Source organism: Lutra lutra, chromosome 7 (genome assembly GCF_902655055.1).
Source record: "Lutra lutra chromosome 7, mLutLut1.2, whole genome shotgun sequence".
NCBI lineage: Eukaryota > Metazoa > Chordata > Mammalia > Carnivora > Mustelidae > Lutra > Lutra lutra.
This window is the reverse complement of record NC_062284.1, coordinates 143,558,518-143,578,673: the sequence shown is the minus strand read 5'-3', so window position 1 is coordinate 143,578,673 and position 20,156 is coordinate 143,558,518. Positions and strand designations below refer to the sequence as shown.

Here is a 20,156-nt window from a genome sequence, read left to right as displayed (position 1 = left end):
CTTTTATGATCTACTTGGAGCCTTCATGTGTATTTTTCGTGCCTTTGGTTGCTCCTCTCATTTGGCTTTCTTGCAGTAAATGTCACAGTGGAGGGTCTAACTGCAAGCGTAATTACTTGTCAACATCAAGGAATGAGTTTATTAACTCACTTTGGAGCTACCCTATCCCTTCCAAAAGTAAACCACCTGTTATAGATGCATCAGAAATTTTTATTAATGATATTACAGTACAGTTCCATGAGGTTTGACAAATGTGACCCATGGTCACTGCCACCACCATCATCAAGACAGAACATTTTCCCTCCATAGGTCCCTCGTGTCCCCTCCACCTCTAGCCACAACACCCACTCACTGCTCTTTGTGAAAAGGAAGAATCATACATTATAGACTTTCTGATTGACTTACTCCATTGAGTATTTTTGGTATGTACCCACGTTGCTGTATCACTAGTTTTCATTTTATTGCTAAATGTCTTCCAAGCATGGATATACTAGACTTTATCTCCTCGCCTGTGAATGAACATGTGGGTTGTTTCGAGTTTGAGACTCTTGTGAATGAATATGCTTCAAATATTTGTGTCTCTGTTATCTTGTGGGCATCTACTTCCCTTTCTCTCGGGTAAACGTCTGCACATGGAATTTCTAGGTCGTAAGATACGTGTGTATTTTACTATGAACAAGTGATGAAACTGCTTTCTGAACTGCTTGTACCATTGTACATGCAGAATAATACGGACATGCTTTGGTTTGGTTCGGTTTGGTTTTGACGGTGCTAGCTCGTCCACGTCCTTGCCAACACATGGTATTATGTAATGGGTGTGCACTCGGTTTTTACTTGCCTCTTACCTAGGACTCATGCTGTCAAGTGTCTTTTCACACGCCTGTTAGCCATGTGTATATCTTCTTTTGTTAATGGTCGTTAGAATCTTTCATGCATTTATAAAATTAACTTGTTTGTCTTAAATTTTAAAAAGCCACAAGAATAGAGCTGAGATCAAGCTCAAGAGGCCACTCACAGACAGACCCATGGACAGGTACACCCAGGGTCAAAGGGGAGAAACCACACAGGCACTTTGACCCTCACATGTCTTACCTGCAGACACTCCTGGAGACCAAAGGGTACACACCGTGGGCACAGACCACATGCCTTCACACAAGGATGCGCACACTCACACACAGATGTGATTAAAGATACCCTGGGGCCAGTGTGAGACCCCCTCCCATGCTTCAACCGCTGGGGAAGGGGCAGGGGTGTGGGTGTGTGGGTGGTTACAGACAGGGCAAGACTTCTCACCTTCCTGATCGACAGACCAGTGGCCCCAGAGTCCCTTCTGCAGGCCTCCGACGCACAAGCAGGAAGCTATGACAGCAGGAGCAACAAAAGAAGAAACACAGAGACAAGAAGAGAGAAGCCAGTCTGGAGGAGGAGGTATAAAGCTGGTTGGGGGTGGTCCAGGAGGCGGAACCCAGGGAGAACCAGGTCAGGGCAGCAGCCTCCAGCCTGATACCTGTCACCACTCCCTGGATACCCCAGGGAGGGATGGGGGGACCATCCTTCAAGGACAGTTACATACAGTGCCATGCACGCAGGGCCCTTTCTCTGGGTGGTCACCATGGGTGTCCCACAGCTGGAGTCAGGCTGGGCTGAGGCTGTGCCAGGCCCTGGGCTGGTGATGAACCTTGAAGATTTTTTTCCTTAATTAGTACCCTGTATGTTTTTAGAACTGTTTCAGATTTCCAGACAGTTGATTGGAAAGTACAAAGTTCCCACATAGTCTCTCTATCTGACACACAGCTTCCCCAGGATTTCTGTCTTGCATCAGTACAGTGGGTCATTTACCACCGACGAGCCAGTCTCAGTACATTGTGACAAAGCAAGTCCATAGTTTACACAAGGTGTTGTACATGCTGTGGTTCTCGACAAGGGCATAATGCCACGTATCCGCCATCACAATGTGGTACAGAATACTTCCAATGTTCTGGAAATGCTGTGGTTCACCTATTCCTCCCTCCTTTCCTCCCCACAAACCCTGGCACAGCTGATCCTTTTATGGTCTCCTTGTTTTTGCCTTTTCCCGAATGTCAAATAGTTGGAATCATACAGTATGCAACCTTTCCAGATTGGCTTCTCTCACTTAGCAATACTCATTTACAGTTCCACTGTGTCTTTTTATGGCTTGATAGCTCATTTCTCCCCGCCCCCCAGTTTTATTGAGAAAAAAATGGCACGTGTCATGCCATAAGTTCGAGGCGTACAGCATGATGGTTCAATTTACTTACATTGGGAAATGACTACCACAGTATGTTCCACTAACACCCATCTTCTCACAGAGATACAATAAAAAGAAAAGAATAAAGAGAAAGATTCCTTCTGTAATGAAGACTCTTAGGATTTACCCTCTTACTCAGTTTATTTAGTTGATGAATAATGTTCCATTGTCTGGATATACTACAGTTTATCCATATCTTTTTTGTATATTTTCTTTGATGAGGTGTCTGTTCAGATCTCTTGCCCATTTTTAATTGGGTTGTTTGGTTTTTTAGGTTGATTTTAGGAGTTCTTTGAATATTTTGGATACAAGTTTTTTGTTAGATATCCATTTTGCAAATATTTTCTCCCAGTAGGTAGCTCATCTTTTTACCTCTTAATGGTATCTCTCATAGAACAGGAGTTTTTAATTTTAGTTAAGTCTAACTTAGGTTTTTTTTTCTTTAACGACTTGGGCTTTTGGTATTGCATCTAAAAGGTCACCACCTTACCCAAGGACACTTGTGTTATCTCCTGTGATATCTTCTGGAAGTCTAATAATTTTGTGGCTTACATTTAGGTCTGTGATGCATCTTGAGTTATTTTTTGTGAAGGATGGAAGTCTGTATGTAGATATATTTGTTTGAATGAGGATGCCCAGTTGTTCCAGCACCGTTTGTTGAAAAGACAGTTTTTTTTTTTTTCCGTTGAATTAATTTTGCTCCTTTGTCAAAAATCTGTGAACTGCATTAATTGGGTCTATTTCTGGGCTCTCTATTCTGTCCCATTTTCTGTTTGTCTGTTTCCACCATGCCATGCTCTCTTAAGTACTGTAGCTCCATAATAGGTTTGAAGTCCTCTGGTTTTGTTCTCCTTAAATATTGAGTTGGCTAGTCTGAGTCTTTTGCTTCTACATATAAACTTTAGAATTAAATTGTCAGTATTCACAAAATAAGACACATCTATAGATCAAGTTGTAAAGAACTTACAATTGAAAAGTACTGTCTTTGGGGCACCCGGGTGGCTCAGTGGAAAAAAGCCTCTGCCTTCAGCTCGGGTCATGATCCCAGGATCCTGGGATCAAGCCTCTCATTGGGCTCCCTGCTCAGCGGGGAGCCTGCTTCTCCCTCTCTCTCTGCCTGCCTCTCTGCCTACTTGTGATTCTGTCTGTCAAATAAATAAATACAATCTTAAAAAAAAAAAAAGAAAAAGAAAAATATTGTTTCTTTTCCATGAACATGCAGTAGTTCTCCATTTATTTGGATCTTTGATTTCTTTCATTAGAGTTTTGTTGCTTTCCTCATATAGATCTTCAAAATACTTTGTTAGATTTATACCCAAGTTTACCTTTTTTTTTTTTTTTTTTGGTGCTCATGTAAATGGTATTGGGTTTTTAATATCAAATTCCAATTGTGCATTGCTGATATACAAGAAAGCAATGATTTTTGGATATTGATTTTGTATCCTGTAAACCTGCTGTAGTTGTTTGTTGGTTCCAAAAGGCTTTTGTTGAATCTTTCAGACTTATTACATAGACAATCATGTCATCTTCAAAGTTTTACTTCTTCCTTCCTACTCTAGAACTCTTATTTCCTTTTCCTGTCTTATTGTATTTGCTAGGATTCCTAGTATGACGTTGAAAGGGAGTGGTGAGAGGAGATAGCCTGGCCTTGTTCTTCATCTCAGCAGGAGAATTCCTGGTTTCCCATCAGTAAATATGATGTAAGCTCCTCATGTGTGCTGTTTGTTCTTTATAAGTTAAAGAAGTTCCCTTCTGTTCCTAGCACACTGAGAATTTTTATCATGAATGGGTATTGGAATTTTTCCCAACGGCTTTTCTATAATCATAAGATTTGTCTTCTTTAGCCTGTTCATGTGATGGAATTACATTAAGTGATTTTCAAATATTGAACCAGTATTGCATTCTGGAATAAATCCCAGTTGGTCATGCTGTATCAATCTTTTGATACATTGTTGGATTTGATTTGCTAACATTTTATTGAGGATTTTCCCATCTATGTTCATGATTTATATTGGTCTATAGTTTTCTTTTCTTTCTTTCTTTCTTTCTTTCTTTTTTTTTTTTTGGTAATAATATCTTTGTCTGGTTTCTATATCAGGGTGATACGGTCTCAGAATTGGGAAGTTAGGAAGTATTCGTTCTCTTTCTGTTTTCTGGAAGACGTAGTAGAGAATTAGTATAATCTCTTCCTTATTTGTTTGGTAGAATTCATCCATGAACTCATCTGGACCTGACACTTTCTGTTTTGAAGATTATTATTTACTGATGCCATTTCTTTCTTAGATGCAAGCCTACTGAGTTTATCTATTCTTCTTGTATGAGTTTTGGTAAAATGTATATTCAAGGAATTGTCTGTTTCATCTAGGTGATCAAATTTGTGGGAATAGAGTTTTTCATAATATTTATTATCCCTTTAATGTTCATGGAATCAGTAGTGATGGCCTGACTCTATTTCATTTCTGATGTTAGTAATTTGCATCTTCTTTCTTTTTCTTAATTAGGTTAACTAGAGTTTAATCAGTTTTCTTGATCTTTTCAAAGAAGTAGATATTGGTTTTGTTGATTTTTTCTACTGATTTCCTGCTTTCAATTTTACTGATTTCCACCCTAGTTTTTATTATTTCTTTTCCACTGCTTACTTTGGATTTGACTTGTTGTTTTACTAGCTTCTAAGGTGAAAACTGAGGTTACCGATTTTAGATCTTTCTTCTTAATATATACATTCGATACTAAGAAGTTCCCTCTGGTCACTCGTTTTGCTGCCTCCCACAATTTTACTGTTGCTCATTTTCATTTTCACTTACTTCAAAATATTTATTAATATCTCTTGAGACTTCTTCTTTGATCTGTGTGTTTTTCAGAAGTGTGTTGTTTAATCTCCAGGTATTTGGGGGGTGGTTTCCGGTGTCTTTCTGTTACTGGCTCTTTGCTTAATCCCACTGTGGTCTGAGAGCATGTTACTATTTCTATTTTCTTAAACTTGCTGAGGTGTGTTTTAGGACATGGAGTGTGAGTTATTTGAAAAGTGGTGAATATTCCATAAAAAGAATATGGGATGAAGTATTCTGTAGATATCAGTTAGATCCAGTTGGTTGATGGCGCTACTGCCATTCAACTATTGTCCTTGCTAGTTTTCTGCCTGCTGTGTCTCTCTGTTACTGGTAGAATGGGGTTCAAGTCTCCAGCTTAACCATGGATTAATCTATCTCTTCTTGTAGTTCTGGCAGATTTTGCTTTATATATTTTGACTCTCTGTTTTCTAAGTGCAAACAATCAAGAATTGCTATGTATTCTCGGATAATCGACCTCGTTATCATTATCCAATGTCCCTTTTTAAAAATCTCTGATTATATCCTTGCTCTGAGATCTGCTGTGCCTGAAACCAATATAATTCCTTCAGCTTTCCTTTGATGTGTTAGCACTACACAACTTTCTCTACCCCTTCACTTTTAGTCTGAGTCTTTATATTTGAAGTGTGTTCCTTGTAGAGAGTTTGAAGAGGGACTTGTGTTTATCCACTCTATCACTCGCTGTCTTTTAGTTGGTCTAATTGCATTTAGACCATCCATGTTTAAAGTGATTTTTGATCAGGATTTTAGTCCGTGTGGGCGGCTGGAACAAGATACCACAGACAGGATGGTTTATAAACAGAGATATATTGCTCTCTGTTCTGGAAGCTGGAAGCCTGAGATCAGGGTGTCAGCCTGTTTGGGTTCTGCTGGGGGCTCTGTTTCTGGTTTACAGCTAGCCCCTTATCACTATGCCCAGGCACGATGAAAGGGGCCAAAGATCCCTCTGGAGCCTGTTTCATCAGAGCAGTAATCCCACTCAGGGGGCCCCACCCTCGTGATCTGAGCACCTCCCAGAGACCCATCTCCTAACCCCATCATCTCTGAGGCTGAGGAAGGATTTCAACATACGAGTTTTAGGGACCCAGACCTGCAGACCACAGCAAGTGGATTAATAGCTATCATGTTTGTTCCTGTTTTCTATTCATCCCCCTTGCTTTGTCTGTCTTTTTTATCATCCAATCTCTTTCTGAATTCTGGGGTTTTAACTGAGCATTTCGTTATGATTCCATTTTCTTCCCTCTTAGCATATTAATTATATTTCTTTCTTGTTTACTTTTTTAGTGACTACCCCAGAGTTTGCAGTTGGCCTTTGCAACGAACCCAAGTCCACTTTCCAAATAACACGATACTGGGGGGTGTTTGTTTTTGTTTTTAAAAATTTTATGTATTTATTTGACAGAGAGAGAGAGAGATTATGCGCACGCGAGCATAAGTGGGAGTGGCGGGGGGAGGCGGAGAAGCAGGCTCCCCACTGAGCAGGGATCCTGATGTGGGACTTAATCCCAGGACCCTGGGATCATGACCTGAGCTGAAGGCAGACGCTTAACCGACTGAGCCACCCAGGCGCCCCAACACAATACTGTCGATGGGTGAGTACAGTCACTTTGTAGCAGAATCTTCTCCATTGTGGTATCCTTTCACATATAACATTGCTGCCTTTCATCTCACTTTTTCCTAAGTATAATCACTGAATACATTGTTGCTATTACCATTTTGAACAAACTGTTATTTGTTAGTTCAATTAAGAATAATAAAAATAATTTTATTTTACCTTGTCTTATCCCTTTTCTTAAGTTCTTTCTCTCTCTCTCTCTCTTTTCTTTTTTCTTTTCTTTCTCTTCTTTTTTTTTTTTTTTTTTTGTAGATTTCAAGTTTCTGATCTACAGCCTTTTCCTTCTCTAAAGAACTTCTTTTAACATTTCTTTCAGGACGACTCTATTAGCAACATGTTCTCTCAATTTCTGTTTGAGAAGGTATTTCTACTTCACTTTCGAAGGATAACTTCACTGGATACAGAATTCTAGACTGGTGGATTTCTTTTCTTTCCACACTTTAAATATTTCACTTCACTCTCTTCTTGCTTCCATAGTCTCTGAGGCTAAGTTCAGTGTGATTCTTATTCTTGCTACTTACCGATTTTCTCTGTACTTTCCTCTCGATTACAGAGAGAAAAATATGGAAATATAAAATAATTGTGCATTTTCCTGTCTCCGTTCAGCTTCCTCGGTGTTTTGCTCACTTATTTTGATGCTGTGTTATTCGAAGTATACTTGCTTTTGTTGTGTTGTGTCATATTGGTGAACAGAGCGTTTTATCGTTAAAGGATGTCCCTCTTTCCTCTAGGGACGCTCCTTGTTCTGAAGTCTACTGTGTCTTCTAATGACATGGACTCCCAGTTTTCTTCATATTAGTGTTCGCATGATACTTCTTTTTCCCTCCTTGGTGTCTTTGTGCTTATACTGAGTTTCTTGTGCACAGCATACAGTTTGGTCTTATATTTTTCTTTCCTCTTAGAATGTCTTCTAATTACTTTGTTGAAAGCCCAAGCTGATGTATCTGCTAATAACTGAGGTGCAGGCTTTTAGGGTGAGGTTTTATGTTAATCTGGCCAGGAGCTGAGCTGTATTTGTTCGTTGTAAATGTAAATTCCAAAGGCTTCAAATGCGTCTAGCGTCCTTCTTTTTATTTTTCATGTGGTCTTCAGATTTTTCTAAGAACTGCTTCCTAAATATAGCTTGTGCCTGGCAGCTCTTCCGGCTGTAATCCAGTGGCCTGACATTGGAGCCCGTGGATGTGGTAGTAAAGGCGCGGAGGAGGGAGAGCATTCTGTAATCTCATGATAAAATTTTAGCGGACCTGTGTCCCTGGCGTGTGAATTTCACATACATTTCTTGGTTTTCTTCCCTTCTCCGGGACTTCAGTGCGACTGGGAGGCTAGAGGGGGCTGTTGCCCTTCACCCTAACTGAGACAGGGCTCTGATAAGGTCATTTCTCCTGCTGAGTAGACCTTTGTTATGGAGATGCCCTGAGAGTGTTTCAAAGGGTTCATTTTTCTCCCCTCCCAGCCTGAGACCAGAGGGAAATTTTCTTGGCTCTTCAAGGTGAGAACCTGGTGAGACGGAGATAAAATCCACTCAACTGTGCCTCTCCCTCCCATTTCCCATTCTTAAATGCTTGTCCACACTCAATCTCCGGCAATTTGTCACAATTACCACTTAAGTATTCCCACCGGTTTAGAGCTCCAGTAGCCTGGCTCCTCAGGGAAGCAGATCTCAGCTGCGACTACGTCTCCTGTCTTCCCCCCACCCCCCATTTTCAGGTGGTAGTTTGCCCTGTGACCTCAATTCTCTGGCGGATGATGGATCCAACAAAAGACATTGATTTTCACTTTGTTCTTTTTTCTTTTTTTTCCCTTTCTTTCTTTCTTTCTTTTTTTTTTTTAAAGTAAGGATGGGAGTGATTACTTGCAAGCACTTACATGTCAGGGCTGAAATTAGAAGTCTCAAGTCTTGCTGTTTTATCCAGTCTGACAATCTCGGCTTTGGATCAGTGCATTTAGACCATTTACGTTTTAAATTTAATTATATAATGTTGCTGTTTGTTGCCCCCTGTATATCCTTTGTTCTCTTCCCCATTGTTCTGCATTCTTCCGGGTTGAGTAATCTTAGTATCTCCTTTTAGCTCACCTATAGTCTTATTAGCTGTACCTCTTTATTTTTTTAAGGTTCCTCTAGAATTTAGGATAGGCACAATTAATGTATTGCAGTCTATCTTGAAAGAATGTGTCAAGTTGTGTATTCAGTAAAAAATATAAACCATATGTTTCCATTTCCCCCTCATGTGTTATTTTGTGTCATTACTGTCCTACATATTTCTAGAGACTCCACAAAGTATTATCAGTCTTTCTTTAAGCAGTCAGTGATCTTTTTTTTTTTTTTAACTTTGTTTTTTAGGGATGTTTTAGGTTCACAGCAAAATTAAGAGGAAGGTACAGAGAGTTTTTTCAAATGCCCTCTGCTACCGCACATGCATACCACCTTACTTTGTCAGCATCCCCCACCATAACCGTAGATGACCCTACACTGACACATCATGATCGTCCCAAGCACGATACTCGGCTGGGTTCACACTTGATGTATAATCGATGGGTTCAGACGGATGTGTAAGGACACGAATCCACTATTACAGCATCATAAAAAGTATTTGCACTGTCTAAAGATCCTCTATGCTCCTCCTAGTCATCCCTCCTGCCCCAAGCCCTAGGACCGCTGATAATTTACTGTCTCCAGAGTTTTGCCTTTTCCAGAATGTCATAGAGTAGGAGTCCTACAGTATGTAGCCTTTCCGAATGGGCTTCTTTTGCTTGGTAATGTGCGTTTCCATTTCTTCGGGGTCTCTTCATGGCTTATTAGCCCATTTTTTTTAATAGCATGGAATACTATTTCATTGTCTGGATGTACCCAGTTTATTTATCCGTTCGCCTACCGAAGGACATCTTGGTTGCTTCAGAGTTTTGGAATTATGAATAAAGCTGCTATAAACTTCGGTGTGCAGGTTTTTGTGTAGATATAAATTTTTAACTCCTTTGGGTAAGTACTGGGAAGCATGATTCCTGGATCATACGGTAAAATTATATTTAGTTGGGCGAGATGCTTCCACCTGTCTTCCTGTGACCATGCCATTTTACATTTCCATCAGCACTGAATGGAAGCTCTTGTTGCCCCATACCCTAACCTGCATTTGGTGTCAGTGTTCTGGATTTGGGCCATTCTCGTAAGTGTGTAGTGGTAGCTCATTTCCCTGATGGCATTTGATGAACAGCTCTTTTCAGATGTTTTTTTGACGCTTGTATGTCTGTTAAGGTCTTTGGCCCAACTTTTAATCACACTGTTTTTCTTCTTTTTTGGGGTTTTAAGAGTTCTTTTTTTATTTTGGATACAAGCCCTTTATCGGATACATGTTTTGCAAATATTTTCTCCAAGTCTGCGGCTTCTTTTCTCCTTCTCTTGACGTGGTCTTTAGCAGAGCAGAAGTTTTTAATTTCAATGAAGCCCAGCTCATCAATGATTTCTCTCAAGGGTTGTGCTTTCGGGGTTGTATCTGAAAGTCATTGCTATAACCAAGGTTGCCTAAGTCTTCTCCTGTGGTATCTTCTAGGAGTTTTATAGTCTTGTGTTTATATTTAGGTCTATGACCCATTTTGAGCTAATTTTTGCCAAGTATGCAAGGTCTGTGTCCAGATGGATGGTTTGGCTTGTGGATGTCCCACAGCTGTTCCAAGACCATTTCCTGAACAAACTGTCTTTAGTCCACTGTGTTGCCTTTGCTTCTTTGTCAAAGATCAATTGACATTATTTATGTGGCTCTATTTCTGGGCTTTCTATTCTGTTTCATAGAATAAACAATTTATGGGAGAACATTAAAAATTATTAATGCCCATATGCTTAGCCTTCCTAAGAATCCAATGAATATGATTTAAAACAAACAAGAGGACGTTTCACACTAATCAGATAGACAAAAACTTTAAAAGACTGACAATATCAAGAGTTAGTGAATATAAGGCATAAGAGGAATTCTCACACTCTGCTGGTAGGAGTGTAGATTAATCCAACCACTTTGGAAAACAATCTGTCAATATCCAAAGCAAAATTGGAGCTGGAAACATTGGTTTGCAAAGACTCAGCAACTCCCCTTCTAAATCAATTACCTAGAGAGGCTTGTGCATAATTGCAACAGTGTTCGTAATAGGAAAATAAATTGGAAACAACTTAAGTACACACACACACACACACACACACACACACACACTCATATCAACACAGTTCCATCTCAAAAACATAATGTTGAGGAAAAAGTAAGCTTCCTTTGCAACATCATTCATGGAAATGTAAATTATTCATGGACATCTCATTCTGTAGGTGTAAACAGCGTACTAGAAGAATGTACCTAATTCAGAAGGGTGAATTTGGGTTACCTATGGGGAGATAGTGCCCTGGGAGTAGGAACAAGAAGGCAGAATTGTCTATTATTTTGTTCCTTTTATAAAAAAGTCAAACAGTTGTGACAAAATATTACCATTCATCAATTCTGGTGGTGGACACACAGGTGTTTGTTATGCCATTCCCTTAATCCTTATGTATCCCATTAATTTCCTATAAAAGAAAGGAACTTACAAACTCATCTTGGCCATCTACAAAGTGCAGTGAAAATCAAAGGACAGTTGGGACTTGCATCAGTTGGCTTGACTTGCATCCCTGATAGCCCCTTGGCTCTCTCTCAGTGGAAATGGGCTGTTTCCTACCTCTGTGCCTCAGTTTTCCCAACCAGAATGAGGGCTGTACAATTTTCAAAATGTAGATTCCTACGAGTCCTGACCAGCATGTGTTTAATGGAATGCCCCCAAGAGATCTGGAAAGGTAGAAGTGCATCACATCCCCTGGCGCCTGGTGGGAAGGTCAGAGAGTTCATGTTTAATGGGGATCGAGCTGCTATTTGGGGTGATGAGAAAGTTCTGGAGATGGATGGTGGTGATGCAGCACAACAGGGTGGATGTACTTAACGTCACTGAAAAATGCCACTTAAAAATGGCTAAGGTGGTAAATTTCACGTCAGGTGTATTTCAACATAGTGAGAAAGGGGTGCATCATGTAATGCATCGGTAAATGCTATTCCGTGGACTTCTGTTGCTCGTGTACTTAAAAGACTGGAAACTCAATACTGGCCAGGATGGGAAGGACCACTTTCAGAGGGTGAGCATAGAACCCCGAAACTTTTGTACTTCTCTGCGCCCCCCTGACACTGATTTGAAGCTTGAAGCTCCCGCTGCTACCTCCAGCTGGGGGGCCTCCTCCTTGTCCCTTTTGGGGCCCTGCCATTCTCTCTCCCACTTAGCCAGGCAGCGGGATTTAAATGTCCCTTCTCCCGAGGAAGAAATGCGTTCTGTTGAGAGCAGCGCCTGTCATTGTTAAAGGCTCATCATGATGATGATGGCCATTAGTCTGCCAAGCTTGCAGCAGGAGGAGGAGGAGGAGGAGGAGAGGGAACCGGAGTGAGGGGAGGGCACGAGGCCCGGGCTCCCGGGGGAGCTGGGCCACAGGAACATGGGGCGGAGGGAGCTGGAGCGGGGTTGGGGCTGCTGCGTCTCCGTGTACCACTTTGTCAGGGTCCATCAAATAGAAAAATCAGCCTGGGGCTTTTAATGTGCAGTTCGGAGAATTAGTTTCAATTAGCAGAGAGACATTTTAAATCTCGATAAATATTCAGCCTTCATGGACTCCATTTAGCACTTAAAACCCACACTCAGTGTTAACAGAATCCTAGGATGGAAAGGCGAAGGGATCTCAGGAATTCTGCAGGGCAACCCTTCATCGCACCGGGGCACTGGGACATTTATGCCATCTGGCAAAGCTGTTGAGAGGCTGAGCTGGGCTTATAAGTCACCTGGGGACCCTCTCCTCTTCCCTTGGGTGCGGCTGGGAGGCTACCCACGGTATCTCCAGCTGTGTGCACAATCGTGTTTGTTGGGGGGACAAGTGCTAATGATCCCCCTGGACTCCATCGCAGCACAAACCTACCCCTACCTCTGCAGACCTCCGGGGACCTACTAAGTCAGCCCTTGCCTGGGGGTGCTGAGCTGCCTCCAGCACAAAGTTCAAACTCAGGCAGGCCGGAGGGCACGGTCTCCTCCTGGTGTGCACTGGAGGGGAAGGTGGCTCTCCCAGTCTGCTCCCGGAACTGCAGAACAATGTCAATCCCTTGCCTTCCTTACGGGACATTTTTAGAAGTGGTAAAAGGATGAAAGCGTGGAACGCATTGTGGGTCTTTAGTAAATAAGGATAACTTTTTATCCACTTGCTAGAAGCCTCCCAAAGGCAGCCTCATGACAAAATGTGGCCTGAGCCCCGTGCGATCCCATTTTCCGGCATCTGGAAACAACAGGAGAGTGGAAAAGCGGACCCGACTGCATAGCTTACCTCATTGCCCCCCTTTGCTAATAGGCTTCATTTTTCCTCTTCTTCTCCTCTCTGCCCAGAGGCGGGAACGCTTGTCTTTAATCAGTGCAAGGTAATTGAGTACCCTCACATCAGCCTGCCAGGAAAAATGAGCCATTAATTTCCTGGAGGTTCCAAGAAAACGCTTTTCTTTGTTACACTACAAACATACTGAGGCTGCTGGTCTGGAAAGAAAACTAGGACTCCACTAAGTCCCCTGTTTACCCAAAGTGGCTTGGTAAAAATTAACTGCAGTGGCTGAGGCTACCTCTTCTCTTTGTGAAGCGCCAATGAACTCCGCTGTCCTTGGGAGAGCAGGGGGCAAGCCTGTTGACACCCGAGACCTCTGTCAGGGCACCTGTTACACTGCATCTGGATGGAATCCGGTTGTGCAATCTTCAGCCCAGGAGTCACGCAGGTAAATAAAAAACAAGCCTTGGTGTGGGTTTGGGTTGTATTTTCCCTGCCGTTGGCCCTCTCCCCACTTCTCCCTCAGACCCGCCGTGGGCTGCTTCTGGGAGAAGCTTCTGGATAAAGCCGCCAGTCATCTGGGCAGCCGTCAGGGGACAGTTTCACCTCTCCCCGACGGGCAAGCAGCCTGATCTCATGACTGGTCTTCCGGGGCTGTCCACACCCATTAGTCAGAGTCATGCCGGCCCGCTGGCTGCCAGCTCCCGCTGCCCTGTGAGAACCGGCAGTGCCAGAAAGTTCCCCAGCTCCTGGGAAGAATTCCTGTGTCCCGCCGCTCACCTCGTCTGTCCGTCAGACCTCCCTGCAGAGTCCTTTGAGGACGTGTTCATGTTAGGGACTGGAGGGTGGCACAAAGGAGAGGGAAATGACATCACTGTCCCATTTTGGGGCTGCTGCTTGGGTCTGGAAGTGAATGATCTGAGACTGACTGCAGCGGGGATGGGGAGAGGCAGGGAGGCCACGTCTCCAGCATGAATGAATGAGGTTGGGCTTGCACTCCGAGTCTGGTCATCACTGACACTCCTCCCTGCTATCCTGGGGGAAGCCGTCAGCTTGAGACCTGCTGCTCCGGACTCTGGGGCAGCCCCTGAGACACCGGACAAGGGGCTGGGAATGAGCCAGGCTCCGTTTTTATTGTTGTTGTTGTTGTTTGTTTTTTGTTTTGCAATTATTGATACGACTTTGATCTCAAGCAGTGAGGTTTTCAGGGAGCTCGGGACACTCAGTTCCAGAGTCTGGGCAGCCGGCTCCTGGCCCCAGACACTAAGTGGTCCATCTTGCCATGTGAGAGAGCGAAGCCTGGTCACTCTTACAAGCACTGACACCCCTGCCTCAGCTCTGCTCGGGGCAGGCCATCCACCCACCATGGGGAGAACCAGCAAATTGAGGCCCCTCCAAGAAGCAGCACCCCAGGCCCCTGAATCCTGTCCCCTGCTTCCTGTCCCCACTGGGGACTGCTGGGGACACAGTGTCCCCCCTGAGCTCTAGCCTGGCTCCAAGGACAGAGCCACATTAACAGAATCTCATCATAGCACACTCAGCATCCTGAGGGAAGGGAGCACAGGGCACCCGCTCTTTTCCTTAATTCAGCAAAACAGCGAATGGAGAAAAGCTAAGAGGGAAATGAGGACAGATAATGCAAATATAACAGCATCAAAGCTGCCATGTCGCCAGAGCCCGCTGGCAGAACGCAGGTCTGGGCCTGGTGTCCTCCCCGCCTCAGAGGACCCCACTTGAGAACCTGGGCAGGGCCTTCTCTGGGGCTAGCTGTTGGGGACATGGAGGAGCAGGAGCAGGGCAGAGTCCTGAAGTGGGCGCGCTGTGGGTCGCCCCGGGCGGCAGGGGTTAGGTGAAGGCTCACCTGCTGGGGGGCCTGGGGGCAGGGGGGTAGGAGAGCCTGGTCCAGAAGCTGGGAGAGGGGGCCGGTGTGAAATGGCAATGCATTTCAGAGAGCCTGGCCCAGGTGAGGGAGAGGCCAGCCCGGAAGGGGCCCCTCGGGAAGAGAATGGGATGCCGCGGACACAGAAGGTCTTCTGAAACCATCTTCCAGTTTTGCTTAATTTGTATCGACGGGCTAGTGGATTTGTTGATTGACTGATAGAGCCCCTGCTCTGTGTCCCTTCCTGCCCTGGGCACCCAGCAGATCAGCCAGCCACCCATCTCACACCCAGAGAGACAGCAAGACAAACGGGTCCAGATGGTGCCCCAGAGGCCCCGCGAGGGCCAGGTTCCAAGTAGGATGTTCCAGCCACACATCGGTTCATCACCGGGCAACACAAGTGCTCTGCTCGGGGACCCCCCCCACCCCCAGCTCAGGGCTCCAGAGTATCTGGCCTCAGGGAGGAAGCCAGCCCTGGTGCTCCTTAGCATGGTCCTGTAACGTGTGGGGGTCAAGGCCAGAGCAAAGCCGGGCCAGGTGAAGCCTGGGACCCAGCCTGCTCAACCTCGACGTGCTGGAAAGGCGTGAGCATAGCGGCTGTTCTTCAGCCGTTGTCACCGTGGCATCAAGAGACACGCTCTCAACTACGCGGAGCCCACAGAGGGCCTGCCTCCCTCGTCCAGGGGAGAAGGCTTTTGTCCCGGGTTCCTCTCGCTGCTCCGACAGATTGCCGCTGACCTGGAGGCTGTAGTGACCTAGAGAGGCCAGCAGTCTGGACGGGTCTCTTGGGAGAAAACGGAGGGCTTGGCCGGGCCGAGTTCCTTCTGGACGCTCCGGGGAAGAGTCTGTTCCTGGCTGTTTCTGGCTTCTGGAGGCCACATGTGCCCCTTGGCTCGTGGCCCCTCCTGCATCTTCAAAGTCAGCAGAGGCAGGCCCGCTCGCCCTCCTCTCCTGCCTGCCTCATTCGCATTGATGAACATCCTGGATGACACTGAGTCCCAACCGGAGAATTCTGGATCGTCTCCCTCTTTTAAGGCTCGTTGACTGGCCACCTTAATTCCACCTGCAACCTCCATATCCCCCCTGACATGTAAGTAACACAGTCACAGGCCAAGCGGTTTGGTGCGGGGGAAAGCCCCTTGCAGGGACATTGGGCACACCTCAGCCTCCCGGAGAGGATGGCATTTAAACTGAATTTTAACTGACTCTGAAAGGGAGAGCAGAGCACCCTGGGAGCTGGGCCAGGCCGACGGAGGGCTCCCAACCCTAACAGAGCAGATCTCCCAGGTGTCCCCTTGGGAGGCAGGACAAGGCCCGGGGAGAAGGGGAGGAGCTTAGAGATGGGGCAAGTCATGCGAAAGGGAGGAGAGACCTGGCAGAGACCAGCTGGGGGCCAGAGCAAAGGAAAACACTGCCGATCACTGTGGGCCACCAAGCCCAGCAGGTCACCAGGCAAGGCCTTGGGGTGGGGGGCAGCCTAGCGGAGCAGAGACAACTGCCCCTGTTCTGTCTCTGGGAGCAAGAAACGCTGCTGGGCTGGGGAAGCCCGCCACACATCGTGCTGACAGTCTATGCACACAATAAAGCCGGCCGGGCTGGGTCCAAAGGCACGCACTGTACTCAAGCCATTTAAAATTTTGCCAAAACCCCAGGGTTCAAGCCAGAAAGAAGACCTCTAGTTGGGGGGGTGGTGGGGGACAAGGGCGGTGGGCACTGTTGTAGTGGTTTCGTAATACACTAAATTAATTTATTTGTTTTGACTTGTGCCTTTTAAACAGGGTTTCATCACATAATGTGCTTTCCATCTTATCCTGTTACATGGGTAGGAGACCTTGTATTTATTTACTTGTGGGATGCCTCCCATCCCCAAAGTCCCATCGAACCGGCTGGATGGGGAGATGGTATTTTTATAGCCTCACTTCCCTTCTCCATTCTCACCAGCCTTGTTGATTTCAAGGACGCTCCAGGACACCAGAGCCAAGTCCACGGGAGAGCGTGCACCCCTCTCCTCCATCCTGCCACCACCCTGCCCCTCCCGGGCCGATGACAGCCAGGTGACCAGCACCCCATGGGCACTGGGCATGGAAGGTGGAGGCCGAGGCAGCCAGGCGCTGGCCCGGGAGGCTGGGTAGGTGCGGGGAGAACCCTGACGGTTTTGATCCCAGCCCAAGTTTCCCCTCTTCACCTTGGCTCCTCTCAGGGGCCCATCAACCCCCACCTCCCTTAAGTGGCATTTCCAGGGCTTAGTTTAGGGGATGGAGTGGGCAACCCGTGATGGCTTCCTATCCTGCCACCAACTTGGAAGAACCAGAGGCAAGAACACTTCTGATCGACTCTCCTAGCAAATGTCAAGTTTACAATACATGATTACTAACCAAATCACCCTGCTGTACCTGAGATCCCAGAACTTCGTCTCATAACCAACCAACAGTGTGTAACCCTTTGATCGTCTCCCCACATCCCCCACTCCCAGCCCCTGGTCACTACCATTCTAAACCCTGTTTCTATGAGTTTGACACTTTATTTTCTTTTAAATATTTTATTCATTTATTTGAGAGAGAGAGAGAGCGCGAGCACGAGTGGGGGTGGGGGGCAGAGGGAAAAACAGATTCCCTGCTGAGCAGGGAGCTCCACATGGGACTTGGTCCCAGGACCCTGGGATCATGACCTGAGCTGAAGGCAGATGCTTAACCAACTGAGCACCAGGGTGACCCTGGTTTGACTACTTTAGAGACCTCATCCAAGTGGAGACATACAGTATTTGTCTTTCTGTATCTGGCTTATTTCACTTAACATAATGTCCTCCAAGTTCATCCATGTTGTCCCAAATAGTAGGATTTCTTCTTTTTTATGGCTGAAAAATATTTAATCTATTTTTAATATATTATATGTTGATTATCCTCATTCATTCATTGATGCTCATTTTGGTTGTTTCCGTTGTCTTGGCTGTTGTGAGTAATCCTGCAGTGACATGGGGGTGCAGAGACCCTGATTGCATTTCCTTTGGGTCGATACCCAGAAGTGGGATTGCTGGATCATACGGTAGTACTGTTTTCAATTTTTCGCGGAAGCTGCGTACTGTTTTCCACAGTGGCTTCACCAGTTTACCCACCAACAGTGCCCGAGAGCTCCAGTGTCTTCACATCCTCATCAGCACTAGTTGTCTTTTGTGTTCTTGATAGTAGTCATCCTAATGCATGTGGGGCAATATCTCATTTGGGTCTGATTTGCATCTCCCTGATGATCCATGATGGTGAGCGTAGTTTCATGGACCCATTGACCCTCTGTATGTCTTTGAAAAAATGTTTATTCAGGTCCTGTGCCCATTTTTAATTGAATTATTTTTGTTCTTCCCTTTTTTTCCCTACTGCGTTAAGTTCTTTATATATTTGAGCATTAACCCCTTATTGGATATATGCTTTGTAGATATTTTCTTCCATTCTGTAGGTTGCTTTTTTCATTTTGTTCATTCTTTCCTGTCTTCTACAGAAACGTTTCAGTTGGATGTGGTCCCTCTTGTTTATTTTTTCTTTTGTTGCCTCTGTTTTGGTGTCTTATTTCTCCCACCCCAAAATCATTGCCAAGACCAATGTCATGGTTTGTATTCCCCCTCTATTTCCTTCTTGGGGTTTTGTAATTTCAGGTTTTACTTTTAAGTCTTTAATACTTTTTTAATTAATTTTTTTGTGTGTGGTATGAGATAAGGGTCCAATTATATTTTTTGCATGTGGATATCCAGTTTTTCCAACCCTACTTATTGAAGAGACTATCCTTTCCCAATTGTGTATTCTTGGTACCCTTGTCAAAGATGAGTTGGACATATATGCATAGGTTTATTTCTGGGCTCTCTGTTCTATTCCATTGGTCTGTGGTTTGTTTTCAAGCCAGTGTTATACTGTTTTTGATTACTATAGCTTTTTAATATAGTTTAAAATCAGGAAAAAAGATGCCTCCCACTTTATTTTTCTTTGCCAAGTTTGCCTTGGCTCTCTGGGGTCTTTTGTGGTTCCCCATAAGTTTTAGGATTGTTTAGCTAGACTAATCAAGAATAAAAGAGAGGGGACTTACATAAATAAAATTGTAAATGAAAGAGGAGACATTATAGCCAATACCATAGAAACACAAAGGACCATTGAAGACCAGTATGAACAACTATATGCTATCAGATTAGATAATCTAGAAAAAAATGGATAAATTCCTAGAAACATAAAACTGACCAAGTCTGAATCAGGAAGAAATAGGAAATCTGATAGACCAAGAATGAATAAGGAGATTGAATTGGTAATCAAAAACCTCCCAATAAAGACAAGTCCAGGATCGGATGGCTTCACAGGTGAATTCCATCAAACATTTAAGAAAGAATTAATGCCAGTTCTACTCAAACTCTTTCAATTTTCAAAAAATTGAAAAGAACACTTTCAAATTCATTTTATAAAACAAGTGTTACTCTCATACCAAAGCCAGAAAAGAACACTACAAGAAAAGAAAATTATAGGACAATATCCCTGATAAGCTAAAAAATCCTCAACAAAATACTAGCAAACCATTCAACAGCACATTAAAAAAAAATCATCCACTATGATCAAGTAAGATTTATCCCTGGGATGTGAAGATGTTTCAACCTACACAAATCAAATGTGACACACAATTTTAACAGAATGAAGGATAAAAATTATATGATCATCTCAATCAATGCAGAAAAAAGGATTTGACAAAATTCAACATTCTTTCATGATAGAAACTTTCAAGAGATTAGGTACAGAAGAAAAGTACCTCAATATAAAGGCCATGGATGGCAAGCTCACAGCTAACATCATACTCAACAATGAAAAGCTGAAAGCAACAATTCCCATCTTAAGAATATTGTCTTCCAGGGTCACCAGGGTGGCTCAGTCTGCCTTTGGCTCAGGTCATCATCCCAAGGTCCTTGGGATCAAGCCCCAAGTTGGGCTCCCTGCTCAGCGGGAATCCTGCTTCTCTCTCTCCTCCCCACTCTGCTCTCTCTTGCTCTCTCGCTCTCTCTCTCAAATAAATAAATAAAAAATCTTTGAAAAGAAAAAAAAAGAATATTGTCTTCCAATTCATGAACATGGTATATGTCTCCATTCAGTTTAGGTCCACTTTGATTTCTTTTACCAATGTTTTTTAGTTTTTAGCATAAAGGTTTTGCATTTCCCTTGTTAAATTTATTCCTA

The 20,156-nt window shown here is 44.2% G+C and overlaps 1 long non-coding RNA gene across 1 annotated transcript; it reads right to left on the bottom strand.

Moving 5' to 3' along the window:
• Window positions 1-1,292: 1,292 nt before the first annotated feature.
• On the bottom strand, window positions 1,293-13,817 carry LOC125105346 (uncharacterized). Its single transcript, XR_007128876.1, has 3 exons — window positions 13,381-13,817; window positions 13,095-13,209; window positions 1,293-1,359 (listed from the first exon to the last, which is right to left on the bottom strand). It is a non-coding gene; the product is annotated as an uncharacterized LOC125105346 (long non-coding RNA).
• Window positions 13,818-20,156: the final 6,339 nt, after the last annotated feature.